General features: G+C 45.1%; 1 protein-coding gene across 4 annotated transcripts in view; it reads right to left on the reverse strand.

Moving 5' to 3' along the window:
* The window catches only part of IDUA (alpha-L-iduronidase), a 172,343-nt gene that overhangs the window by 43,635 nt on the left and 112,461 nt on the right, over positions 1-16,247 (reverse strand). The window lies entirely within an intron of this gene.

A 16,247-nucleotide genomic window follows, 5' to 3' on the forward strand; every position in this document is an offset into this window, starting at 1 on the left:
AAACCAGTGTAGATAGTGCCACACTCAGTTCCCCTTGTAGATGGTGCCCCACACTGCCCCCAGTAGATAGTGCCACACCTGCACCCCCTTGTAGAGAGTGCCACACACGCACCCCCTTGTAGAGAGTGCCACACACGCCCCCTTGTAGAGAGTGCCACACACACCCCCTTGTAGAGAGTTCCACACACACCCTTGTAGAGAGTGCCACCCCTCCCTTGTAGAGAGTGCCACCCCTCCCTTGTAGAGAGTGCCACCCCTCCCATGTAGAGAGTGCCACACCCCACCTGTAGATAGTGCCACACCCACTTGTAGATAGTGCCACACACACACACCCCCTTGTAGATAGTGCCACACACACACACCCCCTTGTAGATAGTGCCACACACACACACACACCCTTGTAGATAGTGCCACACACACACCCTTGTAGATAGTGTCACACACACCCCTGTAGATAGTGCTACAGCCCCCTGTAGATAGTGCCACACCCACACCCCCTTGTAGATAGTGCCACACACACACACCCCCTTGTAGATAGTGCCCCACACACCCCCTTGTAGATAGAGTCACACACACCCCTGTAGATAGTGCTACAGCCCCCTGTAGATAGCGCTACAGCCTCCTGTAGATAGCGCTACAGCCCCCTGTAGATATCGCTACAGCCCCCTGTAGGTAGCGCTACAGCCCCCTGTAGATAGCGCTACAGCCCCCTGTAGATAGCGCTACAGCCCCCTGTAGATAGCGCCTCAACTCCTTGTAGATAGCGCCTCCACCCCCTCTCTGTTGATAGCACCATTGGTGTTCCCTCTAGGAGTGGAATCCCCAGCCAGAGTGTTGCCAACACTCTGGCAGGAGATTCCTCTCCTGGGGGAGCCTCTCACGTCACTGTCCATATATATTCCACTATATATTCCCCTAGGAGCAGAATCCTAGACTGGGGGGCTCCAGAAGGAGCCCCTGACTTCACTGTCCATATATGGACAGTGATGTCAGTGGCTACTCCAGCAGAGGAATCCCCGGCCAGAGCGTCGGCAAGGCTCTGTCTGGGGATTCCACTCCTAGAGGGAGCACCAATGGCGCTATCTACATGGAGGGGGGTGTAGTGCTATCTACAAAGGGTGTGTTTGGCACTCTCTACAAGGGGGTGTGTCACTGTCCATATATAGATAGTGATGTCAGGGGCTTCTCCGGGAGTGGAATCCACGGCCAGACCATCGGCAACGCTCCGGCCGGGGATTCTGGTCCAGAAGGAGCCGCTAACATCACTTAAGGGGGAGCAGAGAGGTAGGGGGGCTGGCAGGGGGAGCCCCTGACATCACTGGAGGTGGAGCAGAAGAAGAGGGGGGCTGGCAGGGGAAGTAGCATCCTACTGACTGCACTGTAATTATTATAAATAGTTAATTTATAATGGTCACAGCGGTGATAATGGAACTATTTGGTTCCGTTATCACAGGGGAAGTTTCTGACAGTCCTGCATGGAGGAGTAGGCAGGGAACTGCTTCTGACAGCGCAATCATATTGCGCTTCAGAAGTAGTATTCACATAGATGTGATCATCATAAATAGTTAATTTATGATGGTTACAGTGGTGATAACCAATTGGTTCCGTTATGACAGGGGAAGTCCCTAACCATATCCCTGCACTAGGGAGCCGGCCATGAGTGCTCCCACATGGGTATACTCTGCACTTTGCTGACTGCCTTTAATTAACGTCGCTGCAGCACCAGACATACCTGATACGTATGCGATGGCACTGTCCGAAGTTGGAGAGGTACTGCAGAGATGCGATTGAGCTCATTCATTTTGTATTTCGAGTAGTTATTACCCGGTACCGATAGTTTGCATATTTGGATATGTTGAGGACTTACCAATAGGGGAAGGGGAAAATTTGGCTGTTGCCAGTTTTGTTGGGGAAACTATGTGTTGTATGTAAAGTGGAAATGATTAAAGAATACATGACTGAAATATTAATTAAAGCTCCAAGCAGCCGCTGTGGGGAATTAACAAGTGAGGTCGGGAAAAGATCATAGGTACTTTGTATTTAATGGTACACAGCTCTTTAGAGAATTAAGACCGAGATTAGGATTTAAAGAGACACAAGAAAATATGTAGCTATAGGCTATGTAAACCTTTGAGGTTTGAGGTAAAGTGTTCAAAAGGTTTATATAGCCTTTGAGTGCCATTTAAAGGAAACTCGGTTGCACGTGTACCTAAGGCTCTGTTCATATTGCAAAAAAAAAAGGAAAACCTTTGGCACACACATTTAAATTGTGCCGCCAAATGTATGAGCTAAATGTAGGTCTATACAGTTGTAAATGTCTGCAATTAAGTATTCTTGTAAAAAAAAAAAAAAAAGGATATCGCCTGGCCTGCGTTTTTTTTGAGAGATTCAATTGTATAAAAATGTAGTCTACTACTCAATATAGTTAAAAAAAAGAAAAGTATGCCAATGAACAGCAGCCAAATGTATGCCAAGAGGACATTCGCTAGGCATATGTTTAAAGAATGGCAGTTTATTGGTATGTCAACTTATACGTAGGGAGTACTTCCCAATGTATTAATTGTGCAGAGAGCCCAAGTGCAGTGTGAACAGAGCCTTATGCAGCACACTACAGATCCAACCCTGTATTATTTAGACTGGACTTAACAATAAACTTGGTTTAATTTCCAATATTAATAAACATTTCCAATATTAACACATCTAGCTACTGTAAACAGAGGAAAAACTGAATCACAGCCACAATAATATATCGTCGCTATATACACATCCTTGATCAGTGCCAGCATATAGTGTCATATGGGGTCAACCTGTATGTAACACAAGACAGAGAAAGCAACTGTCCGTACAACAAAGGCTGTTTTGAATAAAGCCGATAGTAACACTGCTTGGAAGACGGTTTGTTTTGAACGAAAAAATAAGACAGTGCGCCTAGTCAGCAGGTGTTGTCGACATTTAGCCTTAGGCACAGACAGGCAATGCACCAAGGTAGACACTGACTACAAATGGCCAGCTGCTGCCAGGCTTCAAAGTCTGAAAAATATTTTTACTGATAATCTCATAAAGCTTACAAAATACCAGTGTTTTGATACAGACGACATCTTTGAATTTATGATGTTTATTGCCTATTTTGCCCTATATGAAAATCCCTTTATTCTAAACCTATAAAACTACTATGCCCTGTATCTGCTCAACTCAAATTTCAACAATGACCTACAGTTTCTCCAAGTGCCTAATGTGTATTTCCACTTTTGTCAACATATCGATTTAAATCTCCATAAAAATTGTGTAATTTTTTTTTTTTTCGTTTTGTAAAGACTTTGCTGTTTCGCCTAATGGACCAGGCCATTTTTTCCAAATCTGACATGTCTCACTTTATGTGATAACTTTGAAATGCTTTTATTTTTTCAAGCAATTCTGATATTGTTTTCTCGTGACACATTGTACTTTAAGTTAGTGGTATAATTTGGTCGATATATTCAGTGCTTTTGAAAAAAAACGAAATTTAGAAAAAATGTGCTAAAATGTAAATCTTTCTAAATTTAAATGTATCTACTTGTAAAACAAATAGTAATACCACAAAAAATAGTTACTAGTTAACATTTCCCATATGTCTACTTTACGTTTGTATCGTTTTTTGAACATTCTTTTATTTTTCCAGGACGTTAAAGTTTAGAACTTTGGCAGCAATTTCTCACATTTTCAAGAAAATTTCAAAAGGCTATTTTTTCAGGGACCAGTTCAGTTCTGGAGTGGCTTTGAGGGCCTTATATATTATAACCCTTATAAAACACCCCTTTTTTTTTTAAAAATGCACCCCTCAAAGTATTTAGAACCACATTTAGAATGTTTCTTAACCCTTTTGGTGTTTCACAGGAATTAAAGCAAAGTAGATGTGAAATTGCCAAATTTTTTTTTTGCAAAAAATATGTTTTGCTTTTTTCTTTTTTTTTGTGACACAGAAGGTTTTAACAGAGAAACACAACTTCATATTTATTGCCAAGATTCTGCAGTTTTTAGAAATATGCCACTGGACTGAAACACAGGCCTCAGATGCAAAGGAGCACCTAGAAGATTTTGGGGCCTCTATTTTATTAAAATATATTTTAGGCACCATGTCAGGTTTGAAGAGGTTTTGTGGTGCCAAAACAGTGGCAACCACCCCAAAAAGACACCACTTGGCAAACTACACCCCGTAAAAAATTTATCAAGGGGTATAGTGAGCATTTTAACTCCACAGGTTTTTTGCTGAACTTAGTGGAATTATGATGTAAAAATGAAAATCTAAATTGTTTCCAATAAAATGTCGAAATCTTCAATATTTAAAAGGAAAAAATAATAAAAATGACTCCAACATTTGAAAAGCAATTTCTCCAGATTACGGCAATACCCCATATGTGGTAATAAACTGCTGTTTGGACACACGGCAGAGCTCAGAAGGGAAGGGCAGGGCTCCATATGGCTTTTGGAGCTCAAGTTTTGCTGGAATGGTTTTCGGGTGCCATGTCTCAAATGGGCAGAGTCGCTGCGCTGGAAGAAACACAAACCGTCATTACGCACCATAGTGACAGCATGCAGAATATGCTGATCACCCACCAGACTCCCCTGAACAGCACCTACCTCTAGCTGGAAATACAGGAAAGCCAGAGTCAGAGAAAAAATATCCAAATTAGGGGCATCCTTCAAAGTGTGGTGAATAAGGTCCTACCGCAAACAGGGAGTCAGATTTTTTCTTCCTTGATCGGGCAAGAGCAGGCCCAGAAAGTCGTGTGGTAGAGCAAGTGTACCAAGCTCTTAGGGCCTAAACAGGCACAAGGGAAGTCGCTCCGGGATGTGATATGTGGCCTGCTAAACTACCTGGATACAGTGGCCATATTGAAAGCTGCCAGGGAACAGGAGGGATATCCTCCATGAAGGTGCGAAAATCTTGCTTTTCCAGGACTTCGCTTCTTGCACCCTGGGTGAGCAGAGTGCCCTTAAACCGCATACAGAAGCACTACGCTCCAAGAAATTGCTGATTCGGTGACTGTTCGGTGACAGCAAAAGATGGCCATCAGGTCACTGAATTACCATAAAATCTGGGGTTTGCTGGATATGAAACCGATTAATATTCCATCATAGCTTCCGGTTGCTCAGAAACATATTATACCAAGGCTCCCTAAACAACCTCCTTGGCAAGTAGCGTTGAAACAAAAACACACCGAAAACTAGGAAAAGCGATGACACTGAAGCAGCCTGAACTCTCTTCGCAATTACTTGAAGCTAGAGAGTCGTGACAAGTCACAACCCCATGGACAAACCTGGCTGGGAGGCCAGGCACCTATGGAGGAGACTCTGTACCAACATTCCATTTTGTATCGGTTATCACGTTTATTCACGGATTTGTTTTATGTTACATTCCCTATAACATGCTGCCCTATGCCCTCTATCATGACCACTCAGCTCTCTACTTTGTACAATCGTGTGCGCACTGGTTTTGCCTGTCTATCTGCCTTTTCCGGGACTCAAGGGAGGTTTCAGCTCCTATCCTTATTGTATGAGACCCAAAGTTACAATGTTTCCTATAACAAAGTGGTAGTGTCCAGTGGCGGCAGAGGGGGCCTGTGCCGCCAGCCAACACCCCCCCCCATATGCCAGGTGGCGCCGCTAGCAGCAGTTATGGCCGCTACAGTGGTAGCGACGCTACTACGGGACGCGTGCCGCCAAGCCTCTAACTTGTATGGGCCGGGCGACACAGGCCCTCTTATGCCCAGGGGCGTCGCTAGCACCGGAGTGGGCCCTGGTTCTAGCGACAGTCACCCCCTATTACAGTATTTGTACATGCGTCTATAGCACGCAGGTACAAATACATGCATCAGTGCTGGATAGCTGAACACGTTCTGTGCCCGACCATTCAGCGCCTTACAATGACGCTGATTAGCGGGGCAAAATGACTTGCCCCGCCAATCAGCACTTTTCAACTACGCTAGCGGCACGATGACGTCATCGCGCCGCTTCCGTGCTTGAAAGGCGCTGATTGACGTGACAAGTCATTCCACCCTGCCAATCAGCGCCTTTGAACGACACGCCACTTGCAGAAGAGAGCAGATCTGCATTGCCACCAGACAGCGCGGGAATGGGATCAGGATGAGTATGTAATTTATTTATTTTTTCTTTCTACTAAAACTGAGTGGTGTTACCTACAGTGGGGGCTCTATCTACAGGGGGCACTATATACAGGGGGAGTCTATATGTGGGGATGTGGGCCACTATATACAGGGGGGGTCTATATGTGGGGATGTGGGCCACTATATACAGGGGTGGGCTATATGTGGATCACTATCTATAGCGGAGCTATTTGTAGGGCACTATCTATAGGGGTGGGCTATATGTGGGACACTATATACAGGGGTGGGTTACCTGTGGGGTACTAGCTACAGGGGGGCTATATGTAGGGCACTGTCTACAGGGTTGGGCTATATGTGGGACACTATATACAGGGGGAGCTATATGTGAGGAACTATCTAGAGAGGTGGGCTATATGTGGAGCACTATCTATAGGGAAAGCTATATGTAGGGCAGCACGGTGGCTCAGTGGTTAGCACTATTGCCTTGCAGCTCTGGAGTCCATACGTGGGCACTATCTACAGAGGGCTGTATGTGGGACACTATCTACAGCGGCTTCTACAGGGGGCATGGTGTGTGTGTGTGACAAAGTGTACGGTACTATTATAATCAAGGACACAGTGTATGGTGGTATTATAGTTAGAGGTGCAGTGTATGGCGCTTTATTATATTTAGAGGTGTTGAGAATTTTAACTTTGTTTATAGGTGCAGAAATGTTTTAAAAGTGAGAAGCTGAAGACATCACAGCAGAAAACTGCAGAAATGGGTCGTGGCCGGGAGAAATCTATCATCAACTAGAATCTGAGACGTCACCGGTGAGTCACTTAATGTAAATGTTTATTCTGCCTCTATTGAGTAGTCACTGTATGATCTGCAGCGAGATGATAGGTGGTATGATTTTTTTTTTGTGAAACAGCAACTCCCAGCATATCCTTACCATTGTTCGGTCCACTTTGGGAGCTGTAGTTTTACGCCATACAAAGCTATACGGCAGGGGTTGCACTAAATTGAGCTGTATTTGTTCTGGTGTTGTATATATGTACTAAGCTTGGTTCTGGGGCTGTATATATGTACTGATCTTGGTTTTGATGCTGTATTTAAGTACTGAGCTTTGTTCTGGTGCTGTATATATGTAATGAGCTTGGTTCTAGGAATGTATGTAACGTCTATGGCCGTGGCCCGTCGTTCTGACTTACCCTCTGACGGCCGCGGCCATGGACATGTGCCTCCTGGGAGACGCCGGCACTCACTTCCTGCTTCAGAGATGGTCTCCCTTAAAGGGCCAGTGCGAGCACAATTGCAGGTAATCTAAAATTAGTCCAGAATGCTGCTGGACTATAAAAAGGGCTCTGCCCTCTTGATCATTGCCTGAGCATTGCTGTATACCTAAAGTCTTGCAAATGGTCTCCTAGTGTTTTCCAGTTCCCAGTGTTACCCGTTACTGCTGCCTGTACCCTGTATCCCGTGCTACCATGCCGTCTAGAGTTGAAGTCGAGCTGTGTCTTCCACTGCATCTGCTGTGTTACACCCACTGGGCGTCTGCCTGCTGCCGGAGCCTTATCTTAAGCCTGAATCACTGCTACTGTCTACAATGCCACAGGTACCCTCTCTGGAGTATAGACATTGTATTGTACCTAGTTGGCACAGTGGGTCCACACCCTGCACCGTGACAATGTGTATATGTACTGAGTTTGGTTCTGGTGCTGTATTTTATGTACGGAGCTTGGTTCTGGGGATGTATATATGTACTGAGCTTTGTTTTGGTGCTGTATTTATGTACTAATCTTTCTTCTGGTATTGTATATATGTACTGAGCTTGGTTCTAGTACTGTATTTATGTACTGAGGTTTGTTCTTGTGCTGTATATATGTATGAGCTTGGTTCTAGTGCTGTATTTATGTACTGAGCTTGGTTCTGGTGCTGTATTTATGTACTGAGCTTGGTTGTGGTACTTTATATATGTCAGAGCTTGGTTCTGGAGCTGTAATTATATAGGATATATGTAAAGGATTTGCCAGTCACAGCTTCTGTGTTGACGCCCCTGGTTAATCAGTCTGCATCTGCTCCTAGGTCTGATAGAGTGACTCGATCTTCTACCACTCAGGCTGGTCGGCTGAGGAGTGGGAGAACCTATCACAGCCTGGCCAGACGGAGCTAGCTCTCGCCCTCGGTCTATTTATACCTTAATTTCCTGCTCCTCCTTTGCCTGTGATTCTGTCTTGTTTCCTGGCTCTTCTAGTACTATTGACCTCTGCTTTAGATTGACCCTGGCTTTACTGACTACGCTCCTGCTCTGCGTTTGGTACCTCGTACACTCCTGGTTTGACTCGGCTCGTTCACTACTCTTGTTGCTCACGACGTTGCCGTGGGCAACTGCCCCATTTGCCTTAGCTTCTGTGTACCCTTGTCTGTTTGTCTGTTGTGCACGTATTGAGCGTAGGGACCGTCGCCCAGTTGTAAGCCGTCGCCTAGGCCGGGTCGTGCACATAGGCAGGGACTGAGTGGTGAGTAGATTAGGGCTCACCTGTCTGTCTCCCTACCCCGGCCATTACAATATATCTATAATAACAAAATTGCAATGAAGATGGAATTGTTCTCAATTCATTGTATATTTCAAGGGAACCTGTGTGGAAGTTTTAACCCCTTGAACCGCCACCATGCGGTAATACATGACTTGACAATATTTCCAAATGTATGTTTTTTTCAGATGCAGCAAAATCTTTAAAATCAACTTTTAAAACGGCGCACACTATATTCTAATTACTCATTAAAGTGTCGTGGGGCGGTGCTGCTATCCTGAAGAGTCACATGGTCCTGCCTCCAAATCCACCTTTCCATGTTTGATTGACATCCCCCTGGTTGATACAACTTTCTCGGATGCACCATTGCCTTGTGGCACTATATACACAAGGTGGGGCTGTGTGGCACTATACACAAGGGGGAGCTGTGTGGCACTATACACAAGGGGCTGTGTGGCACTAGTAAGGGGGTCTGTGTGGCACTAGTAAAGGGGTCTGTGTGGCACTATCTACTAGGGGGCTGTATGGCACTATTTGCAAGGGGAGGGCTGTGGCTCTTTCTACAGGGGGCTGTGTGTGGCGCAATCTACAGGGGTCTGTGTGCGGCACTATCTACTAAGGGGGGCTGTGCGGCACTATCTACTAAGGGGGGCTGTGCGGCACTATCTACTAAGGGGGGCTGTGCGGCACTATATACAAGGAAGGGGGACTGTGTTGCACTATATACAGTGGGAGCTGTGTACATGGGGTGTAATGACAGGGATAGTGAAACAGACAAGTGAGCCCTAATCTACCCGCCACTCAGTCCCTGCCTACTTGCAACGACCCGCCCTAGGCGACGTGGTACAACTGGGCGACGGTCCCTACACTCAGTAAGTGCACAACAGACAACCAGACAAGGAAACACAGAACAAAGGGAAATGGGGCAGTTGCCCACGGCAACACCGTGAGCAGCAAGAATAGTAAACGAGCCGAGTCAAACCAGGAGAGTACGAGGTGCCAAACGTATAGCAGGAGAGTAGTGAACAAGCCGAGTCAAACCTGGAGTGTACGAGGTACCAAACGCAGAGCAGAAGAGTAGTCAGTAAGCCAGGGTCAATACGAAGCAGGGACAAGTAGTTCAAGAAGCTGCAGCAGGGCCAGGAAACCAACAGAGAAGAATCACAAGCAAGGAGGAACAGGAAAGGCAGGTATAAATAGACAGAGGGCAGGAGCTAGCTCCGTCTGGCCAGGCTGTGATAGGCTCTCCGACTCCTAAGCCTGCCATCCTGAGTGGTGGAAGATGGAGTCAGTCTCACAGACATAGAAGCAGGTGCAGACTGATTACCTATGGGCGTGGATACAGAAGCTGTGCCTGGCAGATCCTTAACATGGGGGCTTTATGGCGATATCTACAGAGGGCTGTCTGGCACTATCTACAAGGGGGAGGTGGAGGGCGCTATCTACAAGTGGGGTGTCACACGGTCTATAGGTGGGGCTGTATAGCACTGTCTACAGGGGGGCTGTATGGCACATTCTACAGGGGGCACTATCTATAAGGGGGGCTTCTTGTGGCACCTGGGGGGGCCTAGTCAAGAGTTTGCTATGGGGCCCAGTCTTTCCTAGTAACGCCCCTGGTAGTGTCTCCTCACACTTCCCTATGGCCGTATTTACATGTATATAGTTTTTATTTGTATTCGCATGCTGCAGATTGGTTGACATGGACAAGAGCAATCTGGCAATCCAATCACATATGGCTATGGTTAAAGTAGCTTATTTTAACCCCTTTGCGCTCAGCAGCGTAATAATCCGTTGCGCTAACTGTATCGTTAGCGCTCAGCGACGGACTATTACGTCGCGGGAGTAACGGCCATTTCGGCCGTCCTCCCGACACATACAGGAGCTGTGACAGCTGCTGTCTCGTACAGCAGCTGTCACAGCTCCTACAGCGGGGACCGATCGCTGTGTACCCGCTGATTAACCCCTTAAAAGCCGTCACAATCACGGCTTTTTAGGGGTTAAGCTACAATCGCCAGCCTGCTACACGATAGCGGCTGGCGATGGTAGCTACGGCAACTGGACACCAAACAATGGCGTCCGGCTATGCCATCGAAGGAAGCCCAGTGGGTCCTGACGAAGTCAGGACCCACTATGCTTGCTGTCAGTGAGTAGCTGACAGTTCTAATACACTGCACTACGCATGTAGTGCAGTGTATTAGAATAGCGATCAGGGCCTCCTGCCCTCAAGTCCCCAAAGTAATAAAGTAAAAAAAAAGATGTGTAAAAATAAGAAAATAAAAGTTTTAAAAGTAATAAAAGTCAAAATCCCCCCTTTCCCCTTATCAGTCCTTTATTATTAATAAAAATATATAAACAAACATATAAACTATACATAATCAGTATCGCCGCGTCCGTAATGGCCTGAACTACAAAATTATTTCATTATTTATCCCGCACAGTGAACGCCGTAAAAGAAAATAATAATAAACCGTACCAGAATCACAATTGTTTGGTCACTTCACCTCCCAAAAAATGGAATAAAAAGAGATCAAAAAGTCGCATATACCGAAAAAAAATGACTGATCGAAACTGCAGTTCGTTATCCAAATAATAAGTCATCGCACGGCTTTATTGATGGAAAAATAAAAAAGTTCTGGCTCTTAGAATAAGGGAACACAAAAAGTAAATGATTTTTTCCAAAAAGTATTTTATTGTGCAAACGCCATAAGACATAAAAAAACTATAAACATCTGGTATCGCCGTAATCATATCTCCCCGCAGAATAAAGTGAATATGTCATTTATAGCGCACGGTGAACGCTGTAAAAAAAATTGAATAAAAAAACAATAGTAGAATTGCTGTTTTTTAGTCACCACGCCAGTTAAAAATAGAATAAAAACTGATCAAAACGTCGCATGCACCCCAAGAAAACTGCAATGAATTCCTCAAGGGGTCTAGTTTCCAAAATGGGGTCACTTTTGGGGGTTTTCCACTGTTTTGGCACTACAAGACCTCTTCAAACCGGACATGGTGCCTAATAAAAAGGAGGCCTCAAAATCCACTAGGTCCTCCTTTGCTTCGGAGGCCGGTGCTTCAGTACATTACCGCACTAGGGCCACATGTGGTATATTTCTCAAAACTGCAGAATCTGGGCAATAAGTATTAAGTTGCGTTTCTCTGGTAAAACCTTTTGTGTTATAAAAAAAATGGTATAAGGCCTGATTTACACGAGCGTGTGCGTTTTGCGCGTGCAAAAAACGCTGCGTTTTGCGCGCGCAAAAGGCACTTGACAGCTCCGTGTGTCATCCGTGTATGATGCGCGGCTGCGTGATTTTCGCGCAGCCGTCATCATAGAGATGAGGCTAGTCGACGCCCGTCACTGTCCAAGGTGCTGAAAGAGCTAACTGATCGGCAGTAACTCTTTCAGCACCCTCGACAGTGAATGCCGATCACAATATACACCAACCTGTGAATAAAAAAAAGACATTCAAACTTACCATGAACTGCCTGCTTCCTCCAGTCCGGTCTCCCGGCCGTTGCCTTGGTGACGCGTCCCTCTCTTGTCATCCGGCCCGACCTCCCAGGATGACGCGGCAGTCCATGAGACTGCTGCAGCCTGTGCTTGGCTTGTGATTGGCTGCAGCTGTCACTTGGACTGAATTGTCATCCCGGGAGGTCGGACTGGAGGAAGGAGCCGGGACTTATCGGTAAGTCCGAACTTCTGGTTTTTTTTACACGTATATGTATATTGTGATCGAAAGTCACTGTCCATGGTGCTGAAACAGTTTAAGTCTTTCAGCACCGTTGTCAGTGACTGTCTCCTGACGTCGCGTACCCGAACATTTTTTGCCGGGTTCGGTCAAAACGAGTTCGGCCGAACCCGGTGAAGTTCGGTCGAACCCGGTGAAGTTCGGTGCGCTCATCTCTAATTTGACACTCCGTTTGGATGTTTGTAAACAGAAAAGCACGTGGTGCTTTTCTGTTTACATTCATCGTTTTGACAGCTCTTGCGCGAATCACGCAGTTCGCACGGAAGTGCTTCCGTGCGGCATGCGTGGTTTTCACGCACCCATTGACTTCAATGGGTGCGTGGATGCGCGAAAAACGCACGATTATAGAACATGTCGTGAGTTTTACGCAACGCACTCGCGCTGCGCAAAATTCACGCATCGTCTAAACTGCCCCATAGAGTAATATAGGTGCGTACGACACGCGTGAAAAGCACGCGCGTATATTACGCTCGTGTAAATGAGGCCTAAAGAGGATTTTCTGACAAAAAAAATATGTAAATTTCACCTCTACTTTGCTCTAAATTCCAGTGAAACACCTAAAGGGTTCATAAACTTTCTAAATGCTGTTGTGAATACTTTGAGGGGGTCTAGTTTCTAAAATGGGGTGTTTCATAGGGGTGTGTAATATATGGGCCCCTCAAAGAAACTTCAGAACTGAACTGGAACCTAAAAAAATAAATAAATGAAGCAATACTTCGCTTCTTACATTATACGGATAATGAGCCGTGCCCACCCCGAGATGACCCCAGTTTTGACCGTTTGTATAAACGGAGACCCCTATTAGACCGTTTCAGTGCCCGGTTTTCCAAAGCATACACCCCCGAGAAGTGTATTTCTATTGATGAGTCCTTGGTAGATTTTAAAGGGAGGCATCAATTCCGCGAGTACCTGCCGGGTAAGAGGGCAAGGTATGGCGTGAAGATGTAGAAGCTGTGCGAGAGAGCATCAGGGTATACCTACAAATTTAAGATATATAAAGGGAAGGACACACCAGTAGTTAACCCCCATAATGCCCCCCCCCCCCTTACTGGGAGTTAATGCAAAAATTGTGTGCCATTTGGTGCACCCACTGCTGGACCAGGGTTACCACCTCTACCTGGATAATTTTTATACCAGTGTCCCACTCTTCAACTGCCTTGCTACCAGTCCTGCGGCATGCGGCACTGCTAGAAGAAACCTGAGAGGCCTCCCTAAGACTCTGCTTGGGCAAATACTCAGAAGGGGTGAGAGCAGGGCACAATCCAGCAGCAACATATTGTATGTCAAGTACAAGACAAGAGATGCCACACCAGTACCCATGTACCTGTACGAGGTACCAGTACAGAGACCCCCAAACCAGACTGCATCCTGGACTACAATAGGTACATGGGAGGGGTGGACTTGTCAGATCAAGTCCTGAAGCCCTACAGCGCCATGCGGTGTGGTATAAGAAGCTGGCCGGGCACATCATACAGATGGCATTGTACAATGTGTACGTGCTACGTCGATGTACAGGCCAGAGGAGAACTTTCCTGGAATTTCAAGAGGTGGTTATCAAGAACCTAATCTTTAGGGACCAGGAAGGGGGGGGGCACCCAGTACTTCTGGAAGCGAGGCCACACGCATCGTACCAGGGCAACACTTTCCAGGAGAAGTTCCCCAAACTGGCAAGAAGGGAAAAAGTCAAAAGAGGTGCAAAGTCTGCTATAAGAGGGGGATAAGGGAGGACACAATATATCAATGTGACGCGTGTCCCGAAAAACTAAGGCTCGGTATGAAAGAGTGTTTTAAAATTTATCATACATCCCTTGGTTTATAATTTACCCCAATTTTGCTTACCCTGATGCCCTCCGCACAGCTTATCCCCCTCATCTTTCCCTTCTGAGCCCTGCTGTGTGCCCAGGTAGCTGATAACAGCCGCATTGAGGGTATTGCCGTACCCGTGAGAACCCACATTACAGTTTATGGGGAGTATGTCTCCGGTCAAAATGCTCACTAAACCTCAAGATGAATGCCTCAAGGGTGTAGTTTTTAAAACGGGGTCACTTCTTAGGGGTTTCAACTGTACTGGTACCTCAGGGGCTTCTGCATACATGACTTCACACCAGAAAATCCCCAGTAGGCCAAATGGTGGTCCTTTCGTTCTGAGCCCTCCCATGGGCCCAAACGGCAATTTATCACCACAAATCGGGCATTGCTGCACTCTGGACAAATTGGGCAACAAAATGTAGTATTTTATTTCTTGTGAAAATAAGAATTTTTGAGCTAAAACGACATATTATTGGAAAAAATCTTTTTTTTTTTAATTCCCAGCCCAATTCAAATAAGTTCTGTGAAGAAACTATGGGGTCAAAATGGTCACAACACCCATAAATGAATTCCTTGAAGGGTGTAGTTTCCAAAATGGGGTCACTTCTGGTGGGTTTCCATTGCTTTGATACCTCTGGGGCTCTGCAAATGCGACATGGCACCCGAAAACCAAACAAGCAAAATCTGCACTCCAAAGAACACACAGCGCTCCTTCCCTTCTGAGGCCTCCCATGGGCCCAAACGGCAGTTTATCGCCACAAATGGGGTATTGCTGCACTCAGGAGAAATTGGGCAACAAAATGTGGTATTTTGTTCACTGTAAAAAGAAGACATTTTGATAAAAAAATGATATCTTATTGGAAAAAATGAAATTTTTTTCATTTCACAGCCAATTCAAATAGGTGCTGTGAAAAAACTGTACGGTCAAAATTGTAACAACAACCATATTTGAATTCCTTGAGGGGTGTAGTTTCCAAAATGGGGTTACTTCTGGTGGGTTTCCATTGCTTTGATACCTCTGGGGCTCTGCAAATGCGACATGGCACCCGAAAACCAATCCAGCAAAATCTGGACTCCAACAAACACATGGCGCTCTTTTCCTTCTGAGCCCTCCCATGGGCCCAAACGGCAGTTTATCACCACAAATGGGGTATTGCTGCACTCAGGACAAATTGGGCAACAAAATGGGGTATTTTGTTACCTGTGAAACTAAGAAATTTTGATCACAAATGACATCTTATTGGAAAAAATGAAATTTTTTTAATTTTACAGCCAAATTCAAATAGGTGCTGTGAAAAAACTGTGCGGTCAAAATGGTAACAACAACCATAAATTAATTCCTTGAGGGGTGCAGTTTCCAAAATGGGGGTCACTATTGGGGGATTCCTACTGTTTTGGCACCTCAACACCTCTTCAAACCTGGCATGCTGCCTAAAATATATTCTAATAAAAAAGAGGCCTCAAAATGCACTAGGTGCTTCTTTGCTTCTAGGGCTTGTGTTTTAGTCCACGAGCGCAGTAGAGCCACATGTGGGACATTTATAAAAACTGCAGAATCTGGACAATACATATTTAGTATTGTTTCTCTGGTAAAACCTTCTGTGTTACAGAAGAAAAATGTAATAAAATTGAAATTCAGTAAGAAAAATTACATTTGCAAATGTCACCTCCACTTTGCTTTAATTCTTGTGAAATGCCTGAAGGGTTAAAAAACTTTCTAAATGCTGTTTTGAATACTTTGAGGTGTCTAGTTTTTAAAATCGGGTGTTTTATGCGGGTTTCTAATACATAGACCCCTCAAAGCCACTTCAGAACTGAACAGGTACCTTAAAAAAAAGGCTTTTGACATTTTCTTAAAAATATGAGAAATTGCTGTTTATGTTCTAAGTCTTGTAACGTCCAAGAAAAATAAAAGAATGCTCAAAAAACGATGCCAATCTAAAGTAGACTTATGGGAAATGTGAACTAGTAACTATTTTGGGTGGTATAACCGTCTGTTTTACTAGCAGATGCATTTCAATTCTGAAAAATGCTATTTTGTCAAAATTTTCTCTAAATTTTGCAATTT

This window comes from Rhinoderma darwinii, chromosome 1, assembly GCF_050947455.1.
Source record: "Rhinoderma darwinii isolate aRhiDar2 chromosome 1, aRhiDar2.hap1, whole genome shotgun sequence".
Taxonomy (NCBI): Eukaryota; Metazoa; Chordata; class Amphibia; order Anura; family Rhinodermatidae; genus Rhinoderma; species Rhinoderma darwinii.